At 39.3% G+C, this 18,363-nt stretch overlaps 1 protein-coding gene across 5 annotated transcripts in view; it reads left to right on the top strand.

Moving 5' to 3' along the window:
* The window catches only part of LOC150103168 (zinc finger homeobox protein 3-like), a 127,048-nt gene that overhangs the window by 48,027 nt on the left and 60,658 nt on the right, over window positions 1-18,363 (top strand). The window contains exon 1 of one of the 5 annotated variants that reach the window (XM_090397490.1): window positions 16,097-16,456. The exons of 2 other annotated variants lie outside the window; for them this stretch is intronic. The gene's annotated coding sequence lies outside the window, so the exon portion shown is untranslated. Of the gene's footprint in view, window positions 1-16,096; window positions 16,457-17,609; window positions 17,766-18,109; window positions 18,315-18,363 lie in introns of those variants that run through there. 2 more of the 5 variants (XM_090397497.1, XM_090397494.1) reach the window with 2 other exon arrangements.

Below are 18,363 nucleotides of genomic sequence, written 5' to 3' on the forward strand. Positions count from 1 at the left end.
TGCGTCATAAAGGCCGAAGTCAATAAGGAGAAATTTTCTGTTTAATATTGAAGAGGTATGGAAGGATACGTGTATGTGTTTGTAAGCGACTGCCCATATCATTAGCCTACAACAGGATTATTCAGAACATTGTCCACTGGACACGATTGAAATGCAAATATTGCTGGACATAACTTGTACTCGCGTTATAAATGAATTGCATTTTATGTCAGTATTACCCCACGAAATGTAAATCTATAGCACTTTTTTTTTTTTTTTTTGAGACGGTCCCTAATACAATGCTCCAGAGACCAAAACACATCTCTAACTTTTTCAAGCCACTTCAGGCGTCCAGTAAGAAGAGTGGTAATCTCGCGCCACTCTTCTTAATTAACAATATTTTATTAATAATAATAATAAGCAATTAACGTCAACTACCATCTAAAGGCAAGCATCCAGTCGACCAACCAAGCTGGTTGTTATTTTTAAGAGTAAACAGACTTAATCCGCTCATTAACTTCAATCTGAGGTACTTGGGTGTCGCAGTCTTTAAAATCCACGAATCCCAGAGTTCGTATATTTTTCTTTTAGTTGCGAATTCGTTAAACAGATGCAATACTAAGGCAACTCGTGCCGAACGTAACTGACAGCCCACGAAGATAGGCTGTCGATTACTTTCGAAACTAGAAGTCTCGAAGCGCAACTTGACTTGCGTATTTCGTTCGTTAAAGAAACCAAATATTCATTATATTTCCTTTCATAATAATATCTGTCGCTGCCCGTTCGAGGTTCTTTAGTGACATGGGTTCGAATCGCATCAAAGAAAGCGAGGAACGTTCTCATTTACATTATCAAGAAGTTGGTGAAAGTTTTTTTTTTCTTTTTTAACCTGCAGAACAGATAAATTTTCTGAAAACAACCAGTTGACATATACTAAAGAATTCCCTCGTGGTTATAGCCATAATCCTAAACAATCGGATTCACTTTGCTGCCGGCAGCGTATTTTGTCATCACGATGACATTCCGCTTTTTGGCAAGCCTTAATTTTCGGCAAACAGCAGTTGTTCACTGGACCGTACATGTAAGATGAATTTTAATTAAGAAGAAAAAAAAGTCTTTCGATGTCAATGCCCATTTTTAGGACAGGTGATTGCCTACGAACAGTAATATTGTTCGAGTTAAATTTTTGTTGTCTTCAGAGGTTAGTCATTGTGGAGATTTCGCCGACAAAAATATTTTTATTGTCTGAAGAATACTTTTCCCACAAGATCTACAGTGATGGGGTTGGGGAGATAGAAAACGACCACCACTACAACAAAAACTATCGATATTTAAAAATATTACGAGCACTTTATAATATGCGATGCAAATTATCGGGAAACGAACCAAGTGAACGGCGAATAGCTTTTTAAGTGGCCTCCCTTGGAAAGCCGCATTCCTTTACCTTATCTTGAACTCTTTATGGCAATTGTTTGGCGACAAATATAACTGCCATGAGGGACTGCTAAACAAACCACATAATTATAATAACCAAGCCGAACTGAATACCGCATACGGGGGGGGGGCAGAAGGGGGAATAGCGAGTAGTTTTCCAACTATGCGTGAAACTCTTGAGAAAATTCTGGTGTCTCCTTATCATTCTGCATATCTCGCTCTTAACAACGCAATTGTGAGCCCAGCGGAACTGAGAGAAGATAAGAATAGATGAGATAATTCTTGAAGACAAAAGGATCTGTAGTCTTAACTACGACTAGTTGCGACTCTTTATGAACTTAGAACGTAGTTCTTCGGCACAGAAAGGAACTAAGATTTTGTTGTGCTATTTTTTTTTCTTTTTTTTCCTTTTTCCTCTTAAGAAAATCACTTTCGGAAATAAATATTCCACAACACGCAAGGTAAACAATGGAAATCATAACAGAAAATAACGAAAAATATACGGAATATAGCAAACGTACGAAAATAAGCAGAATAGAAAAAAAAAATGTTTACGATAGCTTCTATTCGAACAGTGAGTCCTACATAAAATTGCGTAATCTTTTCATTAATTCTGTTTATCAATTAAAATTTAAGATACGTAAACATGTCTTAAAATCTGTTACCGAATTTTGTACGAGTCATTTTATGTTGTAGCTATTGGAGAAAACGTGGATAAAAAAGATGTTAAACATGAATGTTGTGCGATTTTACTCGGAATTTTTGTTCATTGATTATTTAAATTTATTTCCTATATTTTTTGAATATCAAATTAAAAGTAATAAAATTTAGGATCTACTTAGATTTAAAGCAGTCATTAAAAAAGGTTATATATCATTTTTAGACGAATTTAGAACTACAGAAATCCTCTGCAGTATAATTATAAAATCGATATTCTACCCCGATGGACAGTCCGTCATTCTTTCGAACCTGAAATTACGTGACCATAGAAATACTAGAATACTTAAAAAGTTTGCGAAACTGGAATAGAAAAAATAACACGCATCTTTTTCATTATCAATGGCTTCTATTAGACAAATCAGCAATAAAAAGTAAACATTTTAGGTGTGTGTGTTCTTAGCCTCCTACTAAAGATATCACTGCAGCTACGCATTGTATTGTGGCCTCTCTAAGAATAATCTCCAAATCTTAGAAATTCTTAAGAGCAACACGTGAAACTTTTATCCAGTCAGCCGTCAAGATGGGTTGTTAACTTCACGGCTTGCACTAAGAACGATGTTTCTTTGCGGTTTGTCAGCCAGCGAAATCTTAACAGATCTTCAGATACTCTACGCTCAGCAGGTAAGGAACCAAACCAGACGACTATATAGTGTTGGTGTGTGTGCTCACCAAGCTCTATCTCTCCTGCTGTGCATTACCTGCTTCGCTATCGGGAGATCATTCCCGAGTTCCGTGTACGGCTGGGAGCTCCGAAGGGCTCGTGCACTTCACGCCTGCCAGTATGCAGCGCCCTCAGGGAGGTCCTGCATTGGAGGAGCATCTGCGCGCGCGTTTTTTCTCTCTGTCTCTGTCTTTTTTTTTTTACTTTTCTTTCCTTATTTTTTTTTTTCTGTCCGTAACTGCACCGGATATTGCACGCTGTCATCTGATTCTAAGGAATGAATTAAGAGAATAGACTCGAAAAAGTTTTTTCTTTTTCTTCTTGGGATGAAGGAGGGTGGGGGGGATTATGAAAACCGTATTTCGACCTCATGGCATATCGAGTTGCTTTCGGTGACCGATTGTTCGAAAAACAGACAAGCAGGTGCTTTATCATGTAGATTCGCAATCAGGTGGATTATGTGGTTCTGCTCCTCCCTTCATTCCCCCCCCACACACACACACAACGTGTATGTGCATACAAATGTCGTGTTTTAATAATGAACGTTAGCAATTCCAACGGGTCATAAAGGAAAAAAAGGTGGACGATGATTAAACTAAAGTCATCACCGTGTACTGACATTTTGTTCTCATTATCGAGAATGAAATATTTTCGTTTCGTCCGTTAATTATTTACGATTTTGAAAGTTTGCTTTGTCATCCTACTTGTTCCTGGAAGTCTTCTGTTTGATAACTTACATCCACGTTTTCTTCTTTGGCCTTCCTCTTTATCTCTTCGCTATCACCCCAGTTTCTTGTAATCATGTGACTAGCATATTTAAATTTGCCTCATTTAATTGGAATGGAAACTCTTTTCTTCTCTCTATACTTTCTTTAAGATCCTCGTTTTTGAAAACCACATTTCCACAATTTTTTTCCATTTCTTTGGACAATGTCCAAGCTTCTCATCCATTTATACAAGTGAGTCATATAAAACATTTCATAGCCAGCATGATATTGATGTCTCTTTTTTGCGTTTGAAAAGTTTTTTCAAAGCTCAAAATACTGATGTGGACAAGTTAATTCCTTTTATTTCTTCGTCGTCCCTTTTGAATCTGTTTCATGATATATGAAACTATCCAGAAGCTGTCTTTTTTTTCATCAAGTGAATAATTAACTTCAGCCGCCCTTTGCTTATATTCCCCGCCCCCCCCCCCCCCGTTCAATTGATATTCGTTCATTATCAGTATTTTTAAATTTGACTGCATCTCCCAAAAACCTGTCACTATAATAATAGCGACATATCTTAAGTTCTATTATCTCTGTTGATTTGTCTTACTTTCACTTCATCCATTACGATTTCTCTTTGCGAATAAATTCAGTAAGAAAGAAGGACTGACGCAGGGATGCTCCAGGTCATGTTCAGTTCATTCGAAAAAGCAGTTGCATATTCATTTCTGTTTCTTGGGATTCTAGTAAATGTTATTTCTACATCTTTTTCGTTTACTTCAGATGAGTTCAGATTTCTCAAAAACAACAAGAAAAGCAGTAATTCTTATTATCTGATGTTCTAAAACAGGATACACTGCTTTTCTCATTTCCTTAACTTTTCTGACTTTAATTCTGTTACTGGTACTAATATTTCTCTTGTGATTCCCTAAATACTTGAACACGATTTACTTCTTTATAAATGGATGTATATTATATCTTTCTCGTCCACTTATCTTCGTCTGTTCACCATACATTCTCCTGCCTGCAATTCTTTTGCTTACTCTATCATTTTTTTTCTTCTTCCATCGTTCCTTATTTAAAATTTGTATTTGGTCCGAATGATTCCTTTGGCTTCCTTAAACATGTTTCTTTTTTTTCTTTCTTGAATTTTTTTTTTTTATGCTTCCCAATTTTGTTTTTCCCTCACCTCTTATTTATCTTTAGCAGTTTAGAATTAATAAGAGAAAGATGTTAGGAAAGAGCGAATATACTTGTTCGATAGACTTGTGTTGACTGATTGATTGGACTTTCAGAGTGTGTGTGTGGGTGGATAGGGGGATATCAATAGACGCGACCGCAGTCAGAAGTTCTGGAGATTCGACTATAACCACAGCTACTCTCGTACACAGTGGAAATAATCGTAAATTCCGAGGGTAAATTAATACGGCATCGTTTACCGAGCGATGGCATTTCAAAAATTGCCGTTCGTAGTTCGTTTTGTTTCTGTGATCATTAACGATGTCATTATGAGACCCAATAGGCAGATAACAAAGTCGTTAAAATGGATTTCTCTTTTTGTGTAGTGAGTAGGGTGGAAATAAGAGTGCGCGCTTAGTAGCGTTCATATAGGTGATTTCTGTGAAGAGAGAGAGAGAGAACGAGGGGGGGGGGAAGAAAAAAAATGATTTTCGGATGCTTGAAGTTACCTGCGCGATTGGGCTTCCCACGTTACAATTTATTTGACTCAGGGAATACGATAAAGTCTGGCATTCTTTCATCGCTGCCACTCCCCCCCCCCCAAAAAAAAAAAACATGGGAACAAAAACAGGCTGATAAACAATATCCCATACACCATCACTACCCAGCCATTTTCCAATGAACACATTTGAATTCGGTAGTTTGCAGTTTATTATTGTTTTTTTTTTATCGTCATATTCTTGAAGATGTATGAAGTGAGCATTTCAAATTCAAGCTAATAATCTTGTGCTCAATTTTTGCGCTTTTATCTTTCTTTTTTTTTTCCCTTTTGCGAAATCTTTTTCCTTCTCTCAATTAACGTGTTGTACGAAATGTGCCACCATTTACTTCCACGGCCTCCGCTGAACAGCCACGCGGGATGCATACCGTACTTCCGGTGCTAGACATGACGTTTGCAAAAGGTTGTGGTCTGGCAGTAAATATGAACTTGGCCCATAAAATCGTGTAGTAACGCGGTCTCCAACATATAAACGCAAAGGGGGGGAGGGGAAGAGAAAAGAGGGATGGATAGAAAAATCCTACGTGCTGTCAGGAGACATTACTTCTTTCTACAATGAAAAGGTATGACCACGTGCTTTGCATGCCCTTAAAAGCGCTATAACTCTATCACATGTAACAAGGTTATAGTACTCATGACCCGAGCGGAATACCAGATGTTGAGATTCAGTCTTTTCATTTACTCCCTTAACCTTAAACTCCTTGTCTCCTCCCCCTCTCTTCTTTTGAAAGGACTGTGGGGAGGGGGGGGGGGGTAGATAAATGACATTTTTAGCTTCACCTACGAGGAACTTGTTATTTTACAGGATGTATAAATTTTAGGCAACCCCCCCCCCCTTTATGAAAAAAAAAAAAAGAAAAGCCAGCCCTTACCCTACCCCCTAGTTAAACTTGTACGTTTCGTAGATTAACTTTTCAAAAAGCCCACGCATTTGCACGTGCTCTGGCTTAATTTCTCTCCAATGGCATTTTTTACGCGTAAATATTCTGTTAAAATTTTTGAATAAAATATATTTTATGCGTTTCAGTTCCATATATTTAAGTCAAGTCATTTCTATCTTTGACGCATGCTCAGTGATGAGCGAATCGTCCACGTGCCGAGGTCTGTTAACGCCAAAATGTTGGCGAATTAGAGCATCGGCGTTAAACTTCCTGTTTATTTTAGCATTTTTTTTTTTTTTTTTTTAGAATTTGTTAGCTTGTTAAATACTTTTTATTATTAAATAATATATAATACTTATCTCTTCCGTATACTATTTGGTATTTATACCTAATTAGTGGTAATTGCTGAATAATTTTATTCAACATCTCTTCCTGCTTTTATTTGGTTGAATCTCCCTTCCCCCATAGCAAATGCTCCTATTTATTTATAGATAAATCTAGTATTGACACTCGGCGACATCCTTCTTTTCCAACTGAGAATTTCATCGCTAGGTGGCAGTACTTACCAAAATGCAAAGTTCTCCGAGTGAGTGAATATGAGAGAGAGAGCACTGAACGTAAATTGTCCTTCCGAAGTTGGTTGGTTATGCTGCCACGCGTCTCTCCTTAGCTTCTGAGTGTCGCGATGTAAAAATAAAGGGAAAAAAAAGGGTGGAGGTAGGGAGGGAAAAAAAAAAGCTTTCTCTTAACGAGGCAGAGAGTGAGTGAGTAAGAGAGAGAGAGAGAGAGAGAGCGAACGAAAGAGTGAGTGAGAAAGAAAATTAACGCTACTAACTGTGCTCTGACTAAAAGAGGAAGCAGCATATAATATTAGGGCGATAGTACAATTACAGGCAGAGGACGAGCGACCCTCAGACAGTAGGACACTACCGTGCTTAGGGTAGGATGTGTGAAAGCTGGCTCTGATTTGGCAGTCGACAGGAGACAAAACATCTGCAAGCTCGTTAGCATTGCATCCCCTCTCTATGTACGTTGGGGGGCAGAGGGAAGCTGTGGATGAGTGCCTCTTTGCTGGAGCGTCCCATTAACCTTGGCTGAGGGTGGTGAGGATTTTTTCCCCTCCTGTTTCTCTCTGAATAGAAAAACTGTGGTGGAGAGGGATAAAAAATATAATTAATATTCCGACATTACAGCCATTGTGCTTATAGATTAGTTTTTACTGGATAGTTTGGGGATCAATGAGATCATAAAGTTCTTCCTAGAAATAATTGATTATCAATTGTAGTTTTTTTTTTTATTTATTTGACAATTATATTTTACCATTTTGCTCATCATCACTATAATTATTAGTGGAGTAACAATCACGTGATAATTTTAATAAGTTTGCTTGCTCACAAACACCAACGATATCACTGTCCATAATTTAACCTCTGCAATATTCATAACTTAAACAGTTACTGTTTACTTACATGCATTATAAGAATGGAACTTGACATCCAACAATTATCCGACAAATTCATATTTTCATTTAAAAAAAAAAAATTGCAGAATAGTCGTTGAAATAATGGTCACATGTCCGTTAAGTTAATTGTTAAATCTACTGATTGATTATACAATTGAATTTATAAACAGAATTTTCAAATGAGATTGTCAAAAGTTAGCCCAAAGCGTATGTACAGAAAACAGTTTTTCTCTTTCTTCTTTTTTTTTTTATAATTAATATCTTGGAGGTATTGTGTGTATTAATAACGTTTCGTCCATTTACACACTGCCTAAGTCAGTTTTAATTAACCGAACCGACTGCATTCATTGTGTTGACTGAACAAAAACCGGGTGGATTCTATTTTTAGCATTTTTTTTTTTCTTTTCTTTTTCTTCTTCTTCTGCCTCACCGCGTCGGTGACACGCTAAGGCACCTGTCAATCAAAACGTGGTATTCCGGGGTGAGAGTCGAACACCAACGTGGACTGAAATTCTTCAAGTGCATGAAGGCCACTCTTTAATTAGATATGCAATTTGAACGGTTTTTACGGCCATCTTTCTGGCTGCTAACACGAGTTTGGCAGCATCTCTCGGCACTCAATGGGGATGCTTGAATTAGTCGTTGACTATAGAGGCAAGCATAGTTTAGCTAGCTTGGGACATCTTTACAAGACGTGACAATTCAAGATGATGGAGAATTTGCTCACTATTTTTCATTGTTAGAGAGAAATAAATATAATTAACGGGACCTTTCTTCGCTTCTGATTATTTCAGGGGATGTTTTAAATAAAGATTATTTTGAATCTTTAATTTCTTCACAGTCCGAAAAATTTAAGCATAGAAATCACTGCTACCGAGAGATCCATCCTTTTTTAAAAAAAAAAAAAATCTTACTAGGACATTTGTACAAACCTATACGAGGCCCCCCAGTGGTACGAGGGGGGGGGGGATAGTGGGCGGGTGTGTTGGAATCCAGCCGATAAAACCTCGGGCGTCGTGCAAGGCGGAAACGATACTTAGGTTGACCCTACTCGAAGCGTGACAGATTCCAGAATTTCCAGGGTGATTCCATTGAAATTTTTTTGATCAAGTTATCCTGGTGTTACGGAAATGCCTTTCAGAAATTCAGATTGTCCTCAGTAGGAATCATATTGGATGCATAGTTATTGTTCAGATTAAAATATCGTATGTGGAGCTTTGTTTTAAAGAAAAAAAATGTAAAGTCGAAGTGAGCTCCAGTGATGATGGAATATTTCAAAAGTCTGAAATTACACGATCGCAGATTCTTTTCGGAGACATGCTGAATCTGTTTTTAGAAGGCATTCAGAGTCCTGTTTACGGTTTAACACTAATAATTATTATTGGTGTTTAAAATTTCGCTTAGCTTCTTTAATAAATAATTCATGATTTCTAAGTGTCGCGTTTTTTTTTTTCCTGTGTTTATCTTTACTTTGTGAAGTTAACATATGAACTCTTTCAATCACTTGATATCATATTTTTAGGTTTTAAGTCCGTTTTCCTGTTTCCTAACGTGCTTTTTGTCAACATGTATTTTCTAACAGTGGTCACTTTTTTTTTAAGCTGAATAAATTTTTAAAAAATGCTCTTAACACGCAAAATAACCATTAAATCGAAACATGAGTCCAAAAAAATCATCAATCCATATTGTTTAAATGCCAAGAACTCGCTAATATTTTAAATAAATGGTGGGTTCTAAGGCTTGTTCTCTAGGCTACCGGTTACCATAATGTCTGCAAATAAACAAAATGAGTTGTGATTGAATTCTAGTTCCTCCGCATTGTCACCAGGACAAGTAGGGGGAAGGAAAATTGAGGAGGGAATAATCCAAAAGAAAGTTTGTGTAGTGGGAGAGTGGTAATGTTATGTAGGTGTCTTTTACTGGAGTCTGTAATAAGTGCCCAGAACTGTTTAACGTTTTATGGGTAGTGTCTATTGTTTTTGGCCATTGGCCATCTGGCTGCGAGCCCGGTTCCAGGCGTTCTGCTTTGACAGAGTCACCTCGCATCTTCGAACTGACGCTTCTCATTTACTACTGTCTCTGCATCTCTAATCTGACAAGTTTTCTCCCCTTCTTTTTCATTCAAAAATAGTTACAACTAGGAAACATAAGGGGGGGGGGAGGAGGCTCTTTCTTCGCCTTTCCTGTTTCATCGTCTACAAAGAACTGAACTGTGAAAAATTGTTCTTCCCAATCTATTTGCCAATGCTTGTTGTTTACGAGGTCTATCCACACGCACACGACAGCTAAATAAAGTACTCGTAGATAAAATATTAGTTAGTCGATAATCTAAAAAAAAAAAAAAAATGAATGTACAAAATTCTGTACATTTAATACGCCACATTTACTTTTTAATATCGAGTGTATATAGAGTGACCAAGAAAGAAATGTTATTACTTTTTTTTTATCCCTTTGCTGATAGCGCAAATAAATAACTGATGCACTTTGAAGTTACTAACAGAAACTTGTTTGGGGGATGTTATGCCAAATTAACTTTTTTTTTTCTCCCGTCTTGTAACCGCATCTGCCTAACCTACCATCAGAGAAAGGTCCCTTGATGATATACCACGAATTTGTAAAAACGGTTGATTTAATTGCTCTTTTCCTAGCAGTTCTAATTGGCTGAATTCCAACTCCTATTTACTTCTAGAATAGCTTTTCACATTAAACGATCTATTCGTTTTTTTTTTTTTTTTAGTTGTCATTTTTTAAAATTACGGCCTCATGATTTTGAATGTTTATTACGTTTACATAAAAATTTCACCGAAAGAGAAGCTAGTTATGTAGGGGTAAAAAATGAGAGGGGGGTCGGAACCCATGCTGTCTTATTACCAATAATTTTTCTGGTGTTCAGCGAACATTATTAGAACCCAGAAGTGAGGGAAGGGAGTGGGGGGGGGTGAGGAGAAGAGATGATTGCGAACGCCTGACCTAAAGTTGTATTTATTATCGTTTTCTGTAGGGGATATTAGAAGCCGAGTCATTAGGAGGAATGCTAAGCTTAATAACAGTTAGCATGGCCCCTTAAAGAACATCTGGTTTGCATCGTTACAATCTTCAGGCCATTGTCACGTCATTTGTGGGACTTGGAAAATGTAAAACTGCCGCATTGGCTATCAGCTAATGCGTGAAATGGAACTACTAAGGTGTGATATTTATAACACATTACGTATTTTTGGTGGTTGGATGAAAGTACGTTTTGGCACAGAAAATAATGGAAATAAGTGTTCCTTCAGTTTGCTTCGAAATTTGATTCTAAGCAGGATGGAAACCATCCTGTGTGGAATAATTACTCATTGTTAGCTCCAATTTCCTGAGTGAGACGTTGTAGCTCTTATACAATTCATACGTAAACAGTTCTCTGAATGTATTTGTTTTTTTTTTTATTTCAAATAGAAGTACATTTATCCCTCTTGCTTGATGATCTTTTGTCTAAGCCAATATCATATTTCAAATAAGCAGTAATGAAGCGCACACTATAAACTTTTCTGTTCGGCAAGTCATCTTCATAAGACAGAAGAAGGGTAAGACACGATGAATAAGCAAGAGGAGTGGTCCGTGTTTGAAGAAGAAGAATGAAGGGGCGTCATGAAGGAAGAACAGAAATGGGCGAGAACTTGAATAATGAGCAAGACGAATTGAAATAAGAATATTCCAAATGAGGACTTCGTAGAGAAAATTGGGTAAATGGTAGGCTAATTGTGTGTGAATTGCGTGGAATATTAAGACAAAACATCTTCCTTATACCACTTGACCAGAGGGCGTTGTGAATTTTTTTTTCTTTTCCTCCCTCGTTTTAACTGGTGTAGTTAAAACTTATCAAGCAGTCGTTGATAATCTTCCTCTGCCTTCAGCTACGATCCTTCTTTCTAATTTCTTTACTTTTTTCCTCCCACTTGCTATATATGGAAGAGAAAATTGCTTCTAACACAACTAAGATGTTTTGAAGTGGCTCTTTAAGCTCCGCTATCCGGAGTATAGATCACGTTTGCAGATAGGTATCCAAACAAACCCTCTCTCTTTCTCCATAGGCACAACTTTCAGTACTTGTCCGGCTTGATGTGCGGTCTACGTCTGGACATATCCCAGCATATTCCCACCTCCCTTCCTCAATTCCCATTCGTCGTGCCTCTCTCAACCACCCCAAGTTCTAACGTTCTTATCTCTCAGGAGATTTGACCGGTTGAGGTGGGAGGGGGGTGGGGGACGAGAAGGTTGGCATGCTATGACTCTGTGTAGACCTCCTGGTTAGCTACTTAAGTTTGCCATCTCTCCTCTCTCTAGTTCAGCAATTTTACCGAGATTTAAAAAAAAAAAAAAAATCCCCATACGAAACGTCCCCCGAAACGGTGTGTGTGTGTGTATGTGTCTTCGACACAAGGCCTAACGCCTCTGTATTGCATACATGCTAGGAAGGGTGGGAGACGCTAGTCAACACCACGGCACCCCGCCTTATCTTAGGATCGCTAGCCTGCCACAGCTGTGTTTATGAATTAGCCGAGATTAAGAGCAAGACATGCTGGTCTGCGTTCTATGACCCAGTCGTGCGCGACTGGACCAATCGTAGTCGTATCAGCAAGCGGAGGCCCTTGACAACTGGACGGGATGTTTTTGAACGGGGAAGAGGAACGATTAAAACATTTATATAGGACGCTTGACTTCAGTGGGTTTGTGCGGTTCTCTTATAACACAACTGATGACCCTGACACCGAGACTGCATTGCTCAGCTTGCTGACATCTGTTAAACGTAGAAATTTTGGGAATTCTTTTGCGTAAGTTGTAAGCGATGAATCGGTATCTGTACTGAATCCCCTTTTTTTTTTCCAATAAATTTAACGCGCGAAACGGATTGTGTTTCCTAAATAATTTTAGTTCTGTATACGTAAACGTACCCCTGGATTTTGTCCAGGGGTACGTTTCTTCTTGTAACTGCTGCCTTCCTATAGAGTCACTTCAATACAATGGTTTTCAATACAATCATCATGGTTTCTCTGGCGCCCTCTATTGTAAAATGCTGTAAATAGAAAATGTTTATATATCTGGAAATTTGCAATGATAAGTTTGTTTTGCTTGAGAAAAACGTTGGGAAGTCTGGATTTAAATGGTTGTCTGTATTGTTAAATTCCAATACAAGAGAGGTTGTTGTTCCTGGCGCTCCAAGAGGGAGAATGTTAGCGAGACGTTATTATTACCATAAAATATCGAACTTCCGGTAGCAGAAACAGAAAACATCCTCATGCAAATTCACTCTGATACTGTGCCAATGTTAGGACGCCACCTAGTGACACAAAGTTGTACAACTGTATCAGAAATCAATATGCGCTCCTCATTGCAGCAAAGTTATCTTGTGTGCGCGGACTTGCGTTCGCATGTGCGTGCGTGTTTAAGTTGACATAAGAGTAGCTACGTCATCGTTACATGGAGGGTTTTCTGTAACTAATATTTTGGAATTTCGAGGCGATTTTTTCCCTCCCTCACAATTCTTGGAGTATAGCATGTGTGCGGTTTGTTTGTAACAAAATATCGGAAGTTAAATGGTATTGGTATCAACTTTTTCTCGGATTTTCAACTGATGACGTCACCGACTGCTGAAGAGGGGGAAGAAAAAAAAAAAAAGAGGCGACTGGAGGTTTTGAACTATTGTGATATTTGCAACTTGCTCTTCTCCAGTCAGCCATTGCAAAGCGTCATACAAATATAACCGAAGCTTGAAACTGTATACGAAAGAAGGGGGTTTGGCACTTTTCCAGTTGTATTGGTTTGTCTTTGACGATAAAGTACCATTCTGTGCTACTGCTAGGGAGGAAACAGTTATATTTAGATGGACATGCATCTCGATTCCACATGTGGAAGTCATGACATTTGTGGCCTTTTGAAGTCTCGAAATACCCTGCGAGGAAGCACAGAGGAAAGGGAGAAAGGTATACGAAGCCAAAGACTTGGGTCCATTTCAAAGAGCAGCGGAAACTGCGTTTATCACTAAAAGAATTGCTTCTGAGAGAAAGAGAAGGAAAAAAAATCCAAGGACAGGAAACTGATCGATGTGATAATACAACTGGGAAAGCGGGGACGTCGAATAAATGGCAAAACCACTCATAAGGTCACCGTAGGGTCATCTAACTCCGACCTGGTCACCATAACCTTCACTGCGACCCCTGACTGTGCCTTGGTTCGTTGTGTATTGATGGGTATTGAAAGGGGTGGGGATGAAAATGTCTTGAACGCACACCTGGACATAAGACACCCCCCTCTGGCATCGGTGTGCGTTTGGGGCCGTCATTCACAGGTCTGTGTAAGGTGACCATTAACCACCTCCCCAGTCTTGTCCCTAGGCCGTGGCAAATTATCGGAGCGACCACATCGGTACGCATGGGACAGTCCCGCGGGAGAAATAACTCCCTAACACTGTTGGGGCTCACAAGTTGAGACAAAGCCCTCTCTAGGATCCTTAAGCGTCGTTTCCTCTCTAGGGGGCTATTTTAGTCCTTCTTTGTCCCGAACTACTGGTTCGGAGGTAGTGTGAAAGGACTCTTTTCATCTCTTCACACCTGTTCGCAAACTAGTCGCCAAGAAATTCCCCTCTACAAAACCTAGGATAGTCCAGACTGTCTGAAGATTATCGTCGTTCCTTTTTTCTTTGACTGGACTCATGAATGGGCTGTTGGGGAGGGCTTTGCTTGTCTCTAGAGTTGAAAGACGGAGTGAAATTCTCAGTGGTCACAAGCAGGGGGAAATAAGAAAAAAAAACATTTAAGGATATGTGACAAAGTTGGTTAGCTCTATACATATTTACATATGCCATGATTTGAGCTCTGTCTCCTTTTCAAGAAATATTCAGAAATTAGCATTAATTCGAATTTGTAATAAAGAAATTCGTTAATCAGTTGGTAAGGCTATTTATAGAACTATTTCGAAAGAGACTTTTTGTCCAAATGCTGTGTAATCTAAGCAACATTGCATAGTTAACTGAAAGCGTACACAAACCGAAGCTTAATTAGCCCCCACTCCCCCGGAATTCTCATTCTTACAGAAAGTGTGTCCCTCTTGGTCAACAAGTTTCAAATTCCAACATTGGATTGAGTAACGTTCGGCATTGTGGATGTAATTGTTTTTAATTTTAAAATTATGATTCCGTGGTAGCAAAATACACTTCTTGAATGTGATTAGAAATATCTGTTTTAATTTATAATAAATCTTTCATTCGCATCGTTTTTTTTTTCTTCTTTTCTTCAGGCTGGTACAACATGCTTGTATTTAAGCGGCGGTCAGGTTGAAAGATTCATTACCATTATATTGAAGTCATATATTAGGCGTAAACTAACTTGAAAGAAATAATTATTGCAATGGTAGATTTTGCTGAAACAGTATATTATAGATTGAAATAACGGGAGACTTCAAATAACGAAATTAAAAAAAAAATCATTGTTTTACGTAATTATATTGACCAAATTGATTAAACCATAATTGAAAGTAATCGTTTAAACCTTAAACTTTCCTAAATATTTTACATAAATCTTATAAGCTTACAACCCATTTTAATGTCGCTTGCCTTCTCTCTTAACGAGAGAAGGCAAGCAATAGCAAAACCGCACAAAAGGGAGGAAAAAAGCACAAGAAAAAAAAAAAATATATATAATATACAACTGATTCTCTCTGTCTTTCTCTTGTAAATGAGTGTCTACTATGTATAAACTCAGCATTAAAATGAACTATCCAAATACAATTTATTTATTCCGATGTGACATCACAAATCCACTGTACGGATCAAACCGTGTATGTGTGTTATCATTTCTTAACTTTACTAGATGCTAAACAGCGAAAAAGTCGTGAAGAAGAGATCCAAATAATGGCATCTGATCGAAATCTGTTAAGTCCAGACAGTAGCGCCACCACCGGCTCTAGAAAAATCAAGCAGTGATTATTATTAAAATATTTCATGTATCTTTTGCCTGCTATTTAAACGTTCAGAAAGGTGTGAATATAAGAGACAGTTAATTAAACGCATATATGTTCAGAACATGTTTTATTATGCATCGGAAAACCAGCGTTTTTAGGTGATATTTTATTAAAGAGATGTGCATATGCAAACGTATGATTATTCAATCAGACAGGTACACTTAAAAAAAAAAAAAAAAAACTGTCATTGCTTTGTGACAAATCCGAAGGATATAAAACGGTCTATGGTGGCTCAGATGACGCCCATGATAGGGTTCTAGTGAACGAGATAAGGAGCAAAGTTATCTGAATTTCCCACTGGAAGGAGGGAAGTGCGCGCCTACCGCTAATGTTCAAGGCGACTCTTTACTAGCTAGTCTGCATGCATTGGACATGCGCTGCCGTGGTCTCTGCACGAGACAATAGATGGCAGCGCCAGCTCCTGATCCATAAAGGTGTCAGCATGTCATAACTGCTAGCATACGGGGTTGAACGCCTGAACGACAACTCGTTATGTATCAGGGCGGGGAGCGTTTGGATTGTTACAGCAGTGAAGCTGGCGCTGCATGGGCCTCCTCCTTCACCTTCACTTCCCCCTGCTCTGCTTCCTCTTCCTTCTTTTTCTCCCGTTCGTCTGATGGTTCGGATTGTGCTTGCATATGTATGCAGACCTACTAACAAGCTGCGGCCCGCCTGTCGGTCCAGCGTGCGGGCCTTCTCCTCCTCCTCTTGTTACGGAATCAGCGTCGGAATGTGCTTCAGTTGCTAAATGTAAGCGTTGCGCGCTGCATGCAGATTGTGGACTGTCGTCTTGTCACCGCTTGCTTTTCATTAACTGGATACCTGGCTTTTTGAGAAAGTTGCTTCAACATGTGCTCTCCGGACTGTATATTCCTAATGGTAAGTCTTGCTTTTCCTGCTTTTTTGTTGTTGTTGTAAGGGGGGGGGGCTGATGGTGGGGAGAAAGGGTACGAGATAGGAGGCGCAAAAGAGTTGGCTAAAGGCCAGGTGATGTTTTCACATAGATACATTTTTTTATCCGTGATTTTTTTCCCCCTGTTTTGATACGATGGGTTTTGTTTGAACGGCTAAAAGGACATTAACCTTGTTTGTTTATTTACATTTCGTAATCTCGTGTAGTTAAATTAGAGGTCAAAGTTCTGTCATCTTGGGATGATCTCCCCCCGTCACTCTCTCTCTCTCTCTCTGGTGCAACTGTTTTGAACCGAAAACCATCTGCCTAAGCTTACGTATTTCTGTTCTCCTCAGACTCCAGCACGACTGCGTGCTAATCAACGCACTGATTTGTATATTAGACTTAATTAGCGGCGAAATTATGCATAATACGCCATTGGGCGGAAGTTTTTTTTTTTTGGAAATGTTTAAACGCCGGAGGTGTGCTAATTAGTAGCTAATTAACTCTTAATTAGACTAATTAATTAACCCCATCCCCTTCGTAACAGTCACGCGCGTGTGTGTGTGTGTCTGGCACTCCGCATCGCCATCTTGTTTCTCCATATTCTTAATTTTGTATGCAAAAAAGCGTGAAAATTGTAATTATATTTCTTTGGTGTCAACGAAAACGTGCGATAATCAACCAGACAGAACGTTACCGGTCTCTTCTTTTCGTACGATAAGTATGGCTACCCCGCTTCTCTTGTGCGACTTGTAATTCCAGAGGACTTGTATGGATTAATTTCTGACAAGATGGCGACCGTGCATGGAGTGTAAGGTGAATGAGGCGCGCATTGCTGTGTCTCGCGCTGGCGGCGAGTGCAAATAACGAGTGATGATTTAAACACCGGGAAAAGGGGGGGGGGTGGACTTTCCCCCAAAAATAATTGCAACCAATAAAAAGGAGTCTCCGTTTGCGCAGATGCGAGCCGCCATTGGCTGTGGAGGCAATCCCGAGAATTAATTACGGGAGAGCATGTAGATCGCCTCGAGCCGAGCCTCCCCGTGAAGGGGGTTGTTCCCGGGCCGGTACCAGACTCCGCGCCACTTGAGTGCAAACCAGCGACCAGGCGAGCACACACCACTCGCTCAGCGCGCGCGCACTTTTCTCTTTTTCCCCGATCTCCCCCCAAGTCGCGGCCCGTCGATTCGCGAGGTCGCGTCATCCTCGCCTGCCGCCAAGCCTCATCCGCGTGCCCCAATCGCAGCCAAGTCATGCCAAGTCGGTGTAACTGCTTGCTGCATTCCATACCAGGTTTGAATGCTTTCTCTCTTTCTTTCTGTTTGTTGGTAGACTAGCTGGCAACCTGTCGTGCGACATCATCTCTTACCCGTTTCCAACATCCCCCGTTACTTGCGGAAGTGGCGGGTGAATGACTGGAAGGATGTTTGTCGATGGCTGATGGTGTATCAATTAGTTTAATGGTATTCACCGTATGCAAATTTTTAATTTTGTATAATTACAATACGTTCGTTTTAGCCGTTTCTTTTTAGCGTTTTGATTATTGGCAGACTAGTTAACATAATTAAAAGGCTTAATCCGCTGATTCGAGTCGCTGACGCCTTCTGGATTACGAAAGATTGTGGTTTAAAAAAAAAAAAAAATTGTGACCATCGATCCTTGTCTGCTTGCATCTCTGGATTATTTTTGGAGGACAGTTTTGGTTTCATGAAACAGACTGGGAGGATCGAACGCTTTCGACTTCCTCTTGGAAGAAGGATGGTTGATGACTTTGAAAGGTTGTGTTTTGGTGTTTCGTAGACATTGTCGAGGTTGGTGAGCCAGTCAACGAAATGTTGAGAGGTATGTATGATTGATCTGGTTAGTGTTGTTACTGTGTGTGAGTGTACGG

Source organism: Typopeltis vanoorti, chromosome 9 (assembly GCF_054136105.1).
Source record: "Typopeltis vanoorti isolate ZY-2024b chromosome 9, IOZ_Tvanoo_1.0, whole genome shotgun sequence".
Lineage (NCBI taxonomy): Eukaryota > Metazoa > Arthropoda > Arachnida > Uropygi > Thelyphonidae > Typopeltis > Typopeltis vanoorti.